Below are 14,730 nucleotides of genomic sequence, written 5' to 3'. Positions count from 1 at the left end.
TGGATCTTGAGATTGAAACGTATTTTGATTATGAAATTATTATTGATGATAAGAAGGCAAGGATAGAAACTACAAAGTTGAAAGGACATGCATCTCTTTGGTGGGAACACTTGCAAACTGATAGACAAAGAATGGGAAAAGAAAAGATCAAGACTTGGATTAAGATGGTTGGTAAGTTGAAAAAGAAATTCCTTCCTACAAATTATCAAGTTAATTTGTTAATAAAATGCAAAAATGGGGTAGAAAGACATGAATATGAAATATTATAGTGAGGAATTCTATAAATTGGACATTAGATATGGACATGTTGATGATGAAGTTGAGAAGGTTGCTAGTTACCTGAATGTTTTGAGGACTTCTATACAAGATGAAATCAGTTTTGTAAAGATGGAGAGTGTTGAGCAAGAATATTTGTATGCCTTAAAGGTTGAAGAAAAGTTAGCGAAGAAACAAGAGCATTTACAAAGAATAAGAGGTGAAAGATTTCAGCAAAGTAGAGGAAGATCTTATAAGTAAAGTAGTAGATCTAATAACACATCTAATGGCAAAAGAAAATCTAAATGGAAAGAAGACGATGGAAATGGAGGAAGAGGTAATTATACTAGTTACTCTAGGAATAATTGTATCAGCGAGAAGATAGATCTTGATTCAAAGGTACTTATTTTAAGATTGGTAAAGAAGGACATATGCTTTTGAATATAACTCTTCTCGTAAGAAGATAGGAAGTAGTAGCATATATGATTTAATTCAAGAAGAAGCTATTGATGCACCTAATGAACCTGAGAAAGGATAGAATGTGATGGTTAGAAGAACCTTATGGAATGAAAAATTGGACGAAGAACCTATTTTGACAAAATGTCTTTTCAATACCATATGTAAGATTGAAGAAAAGTATTGTAAAGTAATCATTGACAATGTTAGTTTAGATAATTTTGCATCAAAGGAGTTGGTATCTAAGTTGAAGTTGTAGAGATTTAGACACCCCAACCATTTATTGGATCAAGGATGAACATAAATTACTAGTAAGTGAGCAATTCCTTGTGAAATTCAAGATTGGAAATTATTTTGATGAAATTTTGTGTGATATTATGCCTATTGATTGTTGTCATATTCTTTTCGGAAGACCTTGGTAACTTATGATAGATAAGCTTTGCATGATCATAGATTGAATTAGTAAATGATTTGGGCTAATGAAAAGAAACAAGTATTCCTACCTTTGATAGAGAAACCTAAGGAAAACCATTTTACTATTGTTAGAGCTTTCTTGGTTGAAGGAAATTATTTTGTGAAAGAAATGAAGAAACAAAAAAAATAAAAATTCTTTGATTCCTAGGAAGACTGAGAAATAGGATGATCGTGAGCATGCACCTAAGGTTAGATCTTTGTTGAATGAATTTCAAGATATTATATCAGCTAATGCACCTAATGGATTACCCTCTATGAGAAGTATAAGTCATTGTATGGATTTGATACCTTGAGCTAGTTTTCATAACAAAACACCACATAGACGAACAACCACATAGAATGAAGAATTGAATAGAGAAGTGCAAGAGTTTTATGAGAAGGGTTTGATTAGAGAAAGCTTAGGTTCTTGTGCAGTACCTATTGTATTAGCACCTAAGAAGAATGGGGAATGGATAATGTGCATTGATTATAGAGCTATAAACATGATAATAGTGAAATGTAGATTTCCTTTGCCTAGGATGGATGACATTATGGATCTAGACTGAGTGGAGCAAAGTATTTTATAAAGATTGATTTGAAAAGTGACTATCATCATATTAGAATTAGAGAAGGGGATGAATGGAAGAATTCTTGTAAGACTAATGAAGGTTTGTATGAGTGGTTGGTTATGTCTTTATGTTTAATGAATGCACCTAGTACTTTTATGAGATTGATGAATAAGGTTTTGAAGAATTTTTTGGGTACATTTGTGATTGTATATCTTGATAACACACTAATCTATAGTAAGACTAAAGGGGAACACCTAATGCATAAGAGACATGTGTTGCAAAGGCTAAAACAAGATAAATTATTGATAAATTTAAAGAAATATTTTTTTATGAAAGAGGAGATTGTGTATCTTGATTTTATAAATTTGGTTGATGGACTGACAATGGATCTTAAAAAGGAAAAATCTATTCTTGATTGGCCTAAACCTGAGAATGATTAGAGAAGTTAGATCATTCCATAGTTTAACAAGTTTCTATAGGAATCAAAAATTTCAGCTCAGTATGTAATGCAATGGCAGGCACAATGAGAGGTGATAAAAATGAATTCAAATGGAAACATGGAGAAAATAGGAGCTTTGAAACATTGAAGGAAACAATCACATAATTACATGTGCTTTCTTTACCTGATTTTAACAAAGTTTTTCAGGTTAACTATGATGCTAGTGGGAATTTCATTGGTGTTATTTTGAGTCAAGAAAGTAAGCCTATAGCTTTCTATAGTGAGATGTTGAATGATTCTAAGAGAAAATATTTCATCTATGATCGGGAATTTTATGCAATTATTCAATTTTTGAAGAAATGGAGACATTATTTGATGCCTAAAAATTTGTGTTGTACACTAATCATAAAGATTTACAATATTTGGGAAGTCAGAACAAGTTGAATCAGAGATGTATGAAGTGGGTTGAATACATGCATATCTTTTCTTTTACATTGAAACATAAGACTAGACAGTCAAACAAGGTAGCAAATGCATTGAACAAAAGAAGTTTGTTGACATAGATGTGAATTGAAGTGCTTGGACTTGAAAATTTGAAGAACATGTATGAAACCAATCCTAATTTTGCATAACCTTGGAAATTTTGTAAGAATCACATGAAAGATGAGAAAGATATGTGTGTTGACTGTTTCATTTAGGAAGACATGTTGTTTAAAGGAATTTAGCTATGTATACCAAGAGGATTTACATGAGATAATATCATTAAGGAGAAACATAGTGGTAGACTTGTAGGACATTTTGGGATTGGTAAAACAATGAAGTTGATTGCACAGAGATAATTTTGGCCACAATTTATAAGGATGTTCCAAAAATGGTGAAGATTTGTAGAATTTGTCAAGTAGCTAAAGGAAATAGTAAGAATGTTTGATTATATACGCCTTTGCATGTTCCTTGTAGACCTTGGGAAGATATCAATATGGATTTTGTTCTTGGACTACCTAGAACTCAAAGAGGTAATGAATCTATCTTTGTAGTGATTGACAAATTTTCTAAAATGGCACATTTCATACCTTGTAAGAAGACATTACATGCAATACACATAGCAAATTTATTCTTCAATGAGATTGTGAGATTACATGGATTTCCTAAGACTATTATTTTTGACAGAGATACTATTGATTATTTTTTTAGAACACTCTAAAATAAGTTGAATACTAAACTTAAGTTTAGTTTTACATTTCATTCAAAGATTGAAGGACAAACTGGAGTTGTGTACATAATTTTGGGTAACCTTTTAAGATGTTTGATTGGAGATAAACCTTATAATTTGGGACTTGGTTTGGCACAAGCAAAGTTTTCATATAACAATTCAGTAAATAGTACTACTAAAAAGACTTCTTTTGGGATTGTGAAAGGCATGAGTTCTAGAGGAACTACCGAGTTGAGGAAATTAGATACTAAAGCACAAAGAAAAGTGTTGAAGTAGAGGAATTTGTGGACTTAATGAAGAATTTTCATGAGGAAGTAAAGAATAATATACATCATGGTAATTAAGGGTATAAAGACAAAGTAGATTTGAATAGAAGACATAAGACTTTTGAGGTTGGAGATGAGGCAATGGTACATTTGAAGAAGAATAAATCTTCAGTTGGGACATACAGTAAGCTAAAAATGATGAAGTTTGGGCCTTGTAATCTAATCTTGAAGAAACATAACAATGGTAATGCTTTTGAAGTTGAATTACCTGAGGATGTGGATATTTCACCTATGTTCAAAATTTTAGACATCTTTGAGCATTATGAATCTTATGAATAAATAGTTGATGCTCATGGCTATCCTAAGAAGAGGACAGAGGGAATTGATAAGATTTTGGATACTAGAGTTAGTAAAAGAACAAGAGGAAAGGATTGCAATGAGTACTTGATTCAGTTGTAGAATAAAGGTCTATTGAAGGCAACTCTTTGATATCTCAAGCTAAGTTCAAGGATCTTTATGATACTTCTCATATCATTAGGGTTGCCCAATGTGGACATCAGTCCTTATTTACTCCAGGTGTCTAATGCAGAAGCATCTTGGGTACTTGGCAATCTTGCATCAACCAAAAAGATTTCTTATTTATTTGTTCTTGTCTACAACTCAAAGAATGACCTTTTTTGTTCATGTTTTCTCTTTCTACGCAGTAAGCTCCTTAATGCAGACCTAACATGGATCTTGTACCCAAGCCCAAAAAAACTAATTCCATCATTTGTGTAAGTTGTCTTTCTCTTTGTTTGGTAGTGCTTGTTTCCTAGAAGCTCAAGTAACATGCAAGTTTGGCATCAAGGCTTTCCTCGACCTTGGGGTTTTCTCCTTTGATCACATCTGGACCTATCTTTTTCCTCGAGCAAGTTAATTTGCCAAATTGTAGGGTCTTTAATTTCTCCTTTGGGGCATGACCTATATTTTGTAATAATCTACCTAATAGGCTAGCTTGTGGTATTATTGGCTATATAAGTAGAGATCTAGGATTAGGAAAATTAGAATGATGTTAGATAGAAGGAAGATAACAAAGATTTGACTTTGTAAGTCCAAACTTCTAAGCTCGTAGATTGTATTCTAATTGTATATGGTTGCAACCAGATAGGCCTTATGCTTGCCATGTTGAATGAAGATGGTTTCATCATATCTGCATTGATTTTCTCCCTATATTGATTTTCTTTTGTGTGTGACTCTAGAAAGTAGCTTGGGAGTGGATAGTCTTCCCTCCTGCCTTGCGTCAAAGGAGGTGGACAATCTAAATGTCATGTTTATCGACTTGGATGAGAGATTCTCTACCTTGGAAATTTTTTCTATTAAAATGATGCACTCAATAGCCACTATGCTCCAACTCGTCCAACAGGAGAAGGAGAAGGGCTCAGAAGATGATGATGAAGTAAGTTCCGAGAGGTTGTATAGGCTCTCATTGGATGATTGGTTGAGATTTTTACTCTCAAAAACCCTGATGACCACCACTTAAAACAATAATTTATTTATGTTTAAAGTGTCTCATTAGCTTTGTTGTTGTTGCTCCAGAGTACTTCCCCTAAACACTTTTTAACTATTTCAATTTTTTATTGTTATCAAAGTAGCATGTTTATTCTCTTTAGTAGTTTGATGAATGGCATGACTATTAGTTTAGAGCATAGTTTTAGTTGGAATAGTTGGTTTTATATGTTATTAATGGATATATGATATGGATTTTTTATATTGAAAAAGAGGATTGGTTGAGACTGTGATACTATTGATTTTTGTTGTTTATCTTCTTTTAGAGGCTATGTTTGTTGTCTTTATACATAGGTCAACCCCCTAACTTTGACTTCTTTTTAATATAATATATATATTGATATAATGTTGATGCATTGCAATATGTTTTTATTATGATCTAATCTCTCAAAATACTTTTAAATATGATTTCACTGTAGTGGTCCTAAATATGTTTCGTTCTTCCTCTAATTATATTTATATACGAAATTGTAGATATTATACTAGATATTTAATAATAATATAATCTAATAAAAAGTCTCAACTACTCTTACATGAAAGAAAAGCGCACAGACAATCTAATCTAAAACAACAAAGCTAAACCTAAACCACTCTAATTGAAATGGTGGAGATTTCACCTTTAAGAGATTTTCAAAGGATATTTGAAACCACAATGATTATACATACATTCCAAACTCTTAGTTTTAGTCATAAAACTTTTTCCTTATTAGTTTATTGTGGAAAAAATAAGTGTCAATTAGTGACGGTGAATTCTTATTCTCGATAAGTTCAAAGAATGCGACGGACCCAATAATTTAGCCTTAGAAAAACTGTTAATCTTATCAACAATAATGATGGATAGCAATTAATTTTTTAATAGAGTTAATTTTTTTAATATAGAGTAGAAAGTTGACAAAAGTATTTATATTTATATAAATCTGACAACGCAATTTCAACTAACTCAAAACGTGGTGCAGATTTTAATTTGAAAAGGGAGAGCTATGCCAAAAATGTGGTAAGATAATTTATTAATAAAGGTAATGTAACTGTTTAAATATATATTGTATTAATTTGATATAAGAAATCTGTATATTGTAAAGTCTAAACTTACATCCAGTTCACTGTACTGTGAACTTCATTAGTTTATAATTTATTTGACATTCAGTATTCTAGATCTACTATAAAGTCGATTAAATATTTTTACATTATAAATAAAAATAATATGATTTTTTAAAGGTTTATTTTAAGTATCTAATAATTGAGAATATAGTTTAATTTTATGTAATATATATATATATGATTAGAATAATTAATAAATGTTATTAAATTAGTAATTGTTAATAGTTTTTTTTAAAAATGATATTATATTTTTAGATGTTATAATACAACTTTATTGGTTAAATGGATTCTTAAAGAATTATTTAATTTGATTAAAAAATCAAGGGCTTATTGACTAGAGATAATAAATTGGTTTTATATAAAATTTAAAATTCTTGTAAAAGTTAGCTTCAATTTCTTTAAGTGAATATCAAAAGCATTAAAGTGCAACAAATCAATAAACATTATATACAAAATTTATAAAAAAAGTGGTAAATAATTATCCATTAAAAAAAGATTATAATTATCTCCTACATTCTTAAATATATAACTTTAAAATATAAGAAAGAAACAAGCTTTAAAAAGTTAGGTCAGAATAGTGCTCTATAATAAAATTATACCTCTAACCTTAAGTGCCTAAAGTAATAAATTATTTTCTTCATGAGCTAAGTACTAGGATGAATATCTTACGAATTTACATTTTTTAATTGAATAAAGTTTTTCAAAAATATTTTAAAATAATAGGAAAGTAAAGTCAAGTCTGTTTTATAGTCTACCTCCTATTTCTTGTGGGAGGTATCTAACTGCACTAGAAACGAGGCGTACATACCCTACCCCCCAGTAGGATTTGAACTTGTGACCTCCCTGTCAAGAGTACAATAAGTAATGAATAGCAGTAAAATATTACAAAATTGACATTTAATTTTTAGAGGTAAGAAATCTGTAAAATTCTAGAAGTTATACCCCAAGGTAAAGGAAGATTTGATTAATTTGTTTAAAACAGGCAGACTATTGTACGTAGAAAATCCAAATCTAATGTATTTATCAGGACTAGAAAGATAGACAAGTTACGCATAACTTCGTGATTCATGATATTACTTGAGAGAAGCAGGACAGATTGTGATTGACTATAGTGGTAGGGCCTAAGCTGTATATCTCAATTGTACATAGAATACAGATTAATAAAAGTATAAAAATAGTGGGAATTAGAATCAGAGAAGGTAAGAAAAAAAACCAGTTACTCCTATTTTATTCCACTAAACATTTGCCTTGGTTCACGAGATGAAGAGAGAAATGGGTGCCTGCAAGTATATATAGAGATTGCAGTAGAACATTGAAGAAGCAAGTTTGAGTCAGTGCATTAGGTATGGCAGAGTCTGATTATTTGTAACTAGTTTAGAACAAGTTTCTTCTTTGTAATTTCTAGAAAATTAGAAATGCCTACCCAAGATTGAATTAGTTTTCTTCTTTCATGTGGGTGTACGCATTGATTGAGTTTGGGCTTCATTTCTGAAAAAGTTGGTAAAGATTTAACTGTTGTGAGGGTTTGATTTTTAGCATACCCATTTCAATATAGTTGCGTAGATAGTGTTTTAAGGCCTGGTTTTGTTGGATTCATGGCCATTACAATCTTGAATCTTCTTCAGTACATAATGAATAGTGTCTAATGAGTATTTCAGTCCACAGTGAGAAGAAAAGTGAGATGGAGTGAAATCTTGCCATACTTTTCCACAGCTTTCTTGAACTTAGTGGGATGGCAATGGGGCATGGTTATTACCATTAGACTTCTAATCTGCCTGCAAAGCTCAAGAAAGCTGTGGGAAAACATGGAGATATTCAATGTTGTAGCCTACTGCAAGCTCCTGCCCCAAAAGAAAGCAGGTGATGATAGTGTTCACTTTAAGAATAGATAGTTTTTTGGGGATAAATTGTGAATGTCAACGTTTTGAATCAAATCTACTGATTCATCATTAGAAAAGAATAAATGAAACTCTTCTTAATTGATTTCCTTATGAATCTTGTTCATAGCTCTTTCTATATCTTCTCTATAAGCTCTGCATCTCATGGTTTATATGTTCTATGCATCTTACAATTCTGTCAATATGGTCTGTTTTTACTGATCTGTTAACAAAATCTGGTAAATGTTTTCAGTTTTTTCCTTTTTTCTATTTGATAGATTTGAATGGTTATTATCTCTTTATCGCTTTCTATAGATGTTATGATTTCTTTTCTTGGATGTACATAGAAAGATGTTATGATTTCTTTTCTTGGATGTACATAGAAAGATGTTATGATTTCTTTTCTTGGATGTACATAGAAATCTGTCTTTTTTAACTATGAATCCCATGATTTATGTTCTTCAAGGTTTTTATTGGTTTTGTTTCTCTATCTTGTTTCAGATTGGTTTTATTAGTTTTGTTTCTATATGTTGGTTCTGATTAGATAAACACCGTTGTCTTGTTTTCTATGAACCTTGTAATCTTTTTAGTAGTTTCTGTTTGTGCCACAATAATATATCAATGAAACCTAGACCTCTTTACATTAGTCTTATTATATTCCATACCTGTGCTAGCACAATGTCAATCATTGACATCTCTTAGCCTTAGAGATGTAAGTGTCTGTTTCAAATGTGCTCACAAATTGCAGAAAAAGTGAATAGAAACAGCAAGTTCCATTAGCAAATTGATAATAACAGAACTAGAGGAGTTAATCCTAATGGGTCTATCTGAACTTGACCCTAGACACAGTTTTTGGAATTTCGTATTTAGAATCTGCTTTCTAGCGGTGGAAATATCATGCAATCACATGAAATGGAATTTTTCAAATGTTCTCAAGACTGATTCTTAGATAGTCATCAACTGATTTCTTTACTCAGAGAATACAGGTTTCTAGATAATCATATAGTGGGTCGGAGATCGATGCTACACTATACTTGTTATCCAGTTTACATACATTCATAAAGCAATCTAGAACTGGGAGTTTTTACCTCTGAAAGTTTAGGTTTAAGATTTTTGGACTTAAGTCTGCTGGGAATTCAATTTCTGATGCAAAAATGTTAAGATCAGTGAATATGATTTGAAAACCTGATTGAAAATACATATATGCAGCTAGACCAAAAATAATCATGCACTAGTAAGATTGGATTATTCTTTTGGGAGCATTAGTTTTAGTTTGCATGGATTGATTAAAAATGAAAAATATGCATTGTTTAAGCTAAAAGCTATCGTACATCTTCAGATCCATTCTCTACTATCAGGAGTTCTTGCTGTTTCTTAATATTAATCACTACACAAGACCTTTGACTATTTCATGGGTAATCTTGTAATATCTTCATCAGATCTATGGTTTTGTTTGCTTTTAACTGAAAATCCATATTTCTTCTGATTTGCATCAGAGATGTAGATAATATTCTTTGATCTATTATTAAGATGAAAGAGAATTAAGGCTGATATTTATGGATTCAGTTGTGTTATAAGTTTTGATTTGATCAACATTTATGATCCATCACAAGATAAAAGAGAAATGATACTGATTTTTAGATTCAGTTATATTAGTTTTGATTCGTGCCTGATTATATTTTGTGATTCATGAAGTAAGATATTAATTTTCATTGGTGCCTAATTATGTTGTGCGATTCATGAAGTGAGATAAGAGAGATCTGAAGCTGATATATATGGATTTAGTTAGTTTTGATTTGCATCATTGTTTGGTTTCATTTCACATTTTGTGATTCATTACAATCTGGGTTCAGTTAGTTTTAATTTGCATCAATGTTTCATTTTAGATCACATTCTGTGATCTATCACAAGATGAAAGAAAACTGATATATCTAGATTCAGTTAGTTTTGATAAGCATCAACGTTTTATTTCAAATGGCATCCTATGATCCATCACAAGATGAAAGAGAACTGAAACTGATATAACTAGATTCGGGTAGTTTTGATTTGCATCCATTTCAGATTGCATTCAGACATACATTAGAGAAGCTGATATATTTGGTTTAAGATAGTTTTGATTTGCAAAAATTTTACATTTCAGATCACACTCTATGATCTATCATAAGATGAAAGAGAAATGATACTGATTATAAGATTCAATTGTATTAATTTTGATTCTTATTGAACTTTAAAGATCACACTTGATAATCTATCACTTGATAATCTATCATGAAGGTGAAAGACAACTGAAACTTCAAATAAAGCCTCCCATCTGCAGGAAGTTCGAAGTTCATAAAACTTCATTGTTAAGAAACACGAGGACCATTTGAAGGGAGCAGTCAGCGCCCACAAGAAGGGACTGTACAAAGAGAACAATATTTTATTGATTTTTTTGTTTTCGGGTTGATTGAAGGATTTGATGCCCATGTTTCTCAGTATGTACATGCATTTCTCTACGGCCATTCGTAGATCCAGGCCTACATGTTGTACTGGAATTCTTATCAATTAGGAATCATCACATTTTGTGCGGATACCCATATATCTTTGATTTGAAAGCAGATGTTACTAGCCATACTACACTCTATTACGGCGGCTCTATTGTACTCTTTACTACAGCAGACTGGTAAAAAGGTCGCCTTTCGGGTGAAATTTTTGTGTGGGGTACATCCATGGTACTAGGAAGTTCTTATCATAATGAAATGATTCTTTATGGCCTATTGCCTGGTTATTCTAGGGATGCATGGAAGTTTTAAACTAATAAACATTATGGGTCACTTGATATAAAGGCATTGTTGCAGTTTATTTAATTCAATGATTGATCGGCCATTTAATGATCTGTCTCCTCATTTGTCCTAGTGTGGCAGCCTATTGATGGAAGTTGCTGAAATAAGGCATATAGAATTTCTTTTGTTGCTGACATCTTTTTTTGTTTATAGAATTTCATTGGTTCTGACATCTTTTTCGATTTGGACAGCTACCTAACAAAGGTGGCTACTCTATTTTATAGTACTGTGAACATTTGTATTTTTTTCTGGTTTTCCTAATACGATAGCTTTCAGAGAAAAAGAAACTGCTAGAAAATATCCCAGAAAATGTAGAGGAAATACAGAAGTTCCTTATAATCTTTAAATAGTAATACATATGATTTATGTATCAGTTATCTGTATATAATTAAAATAGGGTGGGAGACCTAGATTTTCTGTATTCTCTTTATCATCTTGCCAGTCAATCACATTATTAGACAATATAACCTGGTTTCCAATCATGGTCGGTTCTAAAACTGAACAGATTTATAACATAAAAGATCTTACTCAGTATATATTATCTTTGAAAAAAATAGATTTCTGCAATTCATTGTATCATAATATAGTGGTTTCTGAATTAAATTGTATGATAGGTTTTGCATCAATTTTATTAAGCTGAAGATAGTTAAAAGAAGCATAATAGATAAGTAATAGATATAAAGTGTGAAGGGGGAGTAAGAAAGTGGTCTGTAACTATCTATCTATTTTGTTTCTTTTGATTCTTTTTATCCTGGCTAAGGATCAAGGAGTGTGATCTGAAATATTGATGTAAAAAATAACACAACTTAATCCAAGACCTACTATATCATATGTTGTATTGTTTATGGTGTACATCTTTCATTGAACACTTTCTAATACTTGTTGATTCAATGTCCAACACTTTTTTATTATTTTTTGACTATATTGCACTAATAGTTGTAACTTGGAATTTGTTATTTATAAGAGAACTACCCATCATTGAATGAGATGGACCCTTTAAAAAAATTAATGATGTGATGTCACATTAGCTCCACAAGTAACAAGTAAAGGTCTTTTGTACTATCATTGTTCTCACTTTTTTCCTAGATTATTTTGTATTTATTAGTCCATTATCTACAATCAGGTTCTTTGTTATAAATAGAACTTACACAAATTGTTATACACCTTAAGATTATTTTTGGATTCATAATCTTTTTTTTAAGCATTTGACATTTCAGATTACACTATTGTCCTTGATGAATCATAAAGTGTGATAGAAAATGTTGAATATAAAATGTTCATTATTAATCAATACACAATCTTAATATTAAATTTACTACATAAAGCATGGTGAATTCTAACCAATTAAATATTCTTTGCAATAGATTGATGTGAATTTAGGCAAAAGAAAATTTAACTATCTTACATTGAGAGCATTTTTATTTGAACTTACAAAACTTTTCATGTGTATGGATGAAAAAATATAAGGCAAATCTATAAACAATCTCAGTATTATATACATTATGGAAAATTTTCATCAAATATTCTTTGCTTGGGCCAAGATGATTAGTACATTACATTAACCCTAAATAATGGAAAATTAACAGCAAATTTTGCTTGTACTTTTTGTTTTTATTGCTTGTAGTTTTTCATGCATATGCATGAAAACATATACAAAAATCAATAAACATTTGTGATATTTTTATCAAGATTTAAATTGTAGTTTTTGTGTCAAACTCATTAACCCATGATTCATGAGTAGGAACCAATTTCTTTCTCACATAGTTAAATCTTAATAGTAATATTATAAAGTGTCTTTTTGTAAAAAATATCTCCTACTTTTCTATTTAAATTGTCTTGATATCATATAGATTTATTTTTTAAAATTACACCAAATTAACATTCCTTATAATTATCAACATTGGTCTAAAATATTAATGATATAGATTGAAATAGAGTTTGAGTAAAGAAAAATTTACATATATTGTATAAAAGAAATTTATTTACTTATAGACTTCACATATATATGCATGAAAAATATAAAATAAATCTTAAAACAATATTCTTATTACTAAACTATGAAAAAATGTACACCCACTAAATACTCTTTACAATTTTATAATATTGTTCCATGATATTACTCATATAGATGTGCATGAATTTGGGTACAACCAAAATTAAATGTATTGCACTTTGTATGAATTTTTTTTTTTTGCCTTGCATATGTATGAAAGTTATATATAAATTTCATAAACAATCTCATTATTATTTGAATTCTTAAAAACTCACTTCAACTTACTAACCATTGGTCTATGAATAGATCAATATGAACTTAGGTGCAACAAAATTTACATATATTACACTTTGAAAGAAATTCATTTGCTTTTTTATAGACTTTTGATGCATACAAATGAGAAAATATGCCGTGCATCAAGAAATAACTTTAATATTAAACAAATAATGAAAAATTCATACCGACTAAATATTCTTTGTGATTCTTGTCAAATTGATCTATGAAAGCACTAGTGCAGATTGGTATGAACTTAGAAATTTATGAGAAAAAATTAGAACTTTTGATACAGATGTACAGAAAAATATACATTAAAACAGTAAACAATCTTAATAGTACATGAATTATGAAAAACTCACACCAACTGAATGTTCCTAACAATTCTAATACATTAGTCTATGACAGTACTGATATAGAATGGCATGATCTTGGATACACCAAAATTGGTATGTATTAGACAAGATAACCTAGTTTCGCAGTCATGATGCCTAACATAAACACACTATACATAAGTCTTACACACATTGTTTTATCAATTGTTTTGTATATAGGATTATAATTTAATGTGCTAACATATTCTTTCAATTGATATTTCAAACCACATTTCATGATCCATCATTCTTATTCTCTTCTGATGAGCCATGAAAGAAGATTGAATGAAAACTATGAATCAAACAACTAATACTGCACGATCTAAGTCAGACCAACTATATATATTCTTTACAATTCTGCCAAACACATGAATCCATCTTGGTCTTGGCTGATTAGGTGGATATAAGTGCTCTTTAGAGAAGTAAATAAATACAGCGCTTTAGCAGGTGACTATTGTACAGCATGTGTACAAGGAAACAAAATGATGGCAGATGAATCTTTCATCATTAGTTAAATAAGCGGCCACAGTTGATTTCGACACTTCGTTTCATTAAAAGTTGATAGATACAGCACATAGAGCCAGAAACAAAATATACCATTTTGGCAGTAAAGAATAACCAGTTTTGTACACTGAAAGCCACAAACAAATCATTCATATTCAACATTGTACCTCCCCACTGCTAATAAAGTTCAGATCTACTTATAATTTTACATTGCAAATAGAGGAAACATAGTTAAATTCAGATCTACTTATAATTTTACATTGTAAATGGAGGAAACATATTTTACATGATTATAAGAAGACCGCGTAGCGAATTTAACCCTTAATAAACATAAAATTTTAGTGTATAATAGATGACATGTTTCTAAAAATGAAAAAATTCTAGTTCTAATCTGATCTTTGGTTAAATGTTATGATTATATATCTGGTCTGTTTGCAGTAATGAAATCCTCGTGGGAATGTTTTGGAGGGCTCGTTGTCTACTTTTAGTTTCATCCGATCAGAGCATTTTCTTATCAAAACGCTTTCTTTTATTGTTTTATACTTACAGAGCTCTAGCTAATTTTGTTTTCAGTCTGAGTTCATAACTTCATCTTC

The 14,730-nt window shown here is 30.3% G+C and overlaps 1 long non-coding RNA gene across 1 annotated transcript; it reads left to right on the top strand.

The window, feature by feature from the left end:
• Window positions 1-7,300: 7,300 nt before the first annotated feature.
• On the top strand, window positions 7,301-11,047 carry LOC149558300 (uncharacterized). Its single transcript, XR_016365009.1, has 2 exons — window positions 7,301-7,634; window positions 10,443-11,047. It is a non-coding gene; the product is annotated as an uncharacterized LOC149558300 (long non-coding RNA).
• The last annotated feature ends 3,683 nt before the right edge of the window (window positions 11,048-14,730 follow it).

The sequence above is a fragment of the Cupressus sempervirens genome, chromosome 5 (assembly GCF_028749045.1).
Source record: "Cupressus sempervirens isolate cs-2001-9-10 chromosome 5, ASM2874904v1, whole genome shotgun sequence".
Classification (NCBI taxonomy): domain Eukaryota; kingdom Viridiplantae; phylum Streptophyta; class Pinopsida; order Cupressales; family Cupressaceae; genus Cupressus; species Cupressus sempervirens.
Note: the sequence above shows the minus strand (reverse complement) of the source record. Positions and strands in the feature narration are given on the sequence as shown.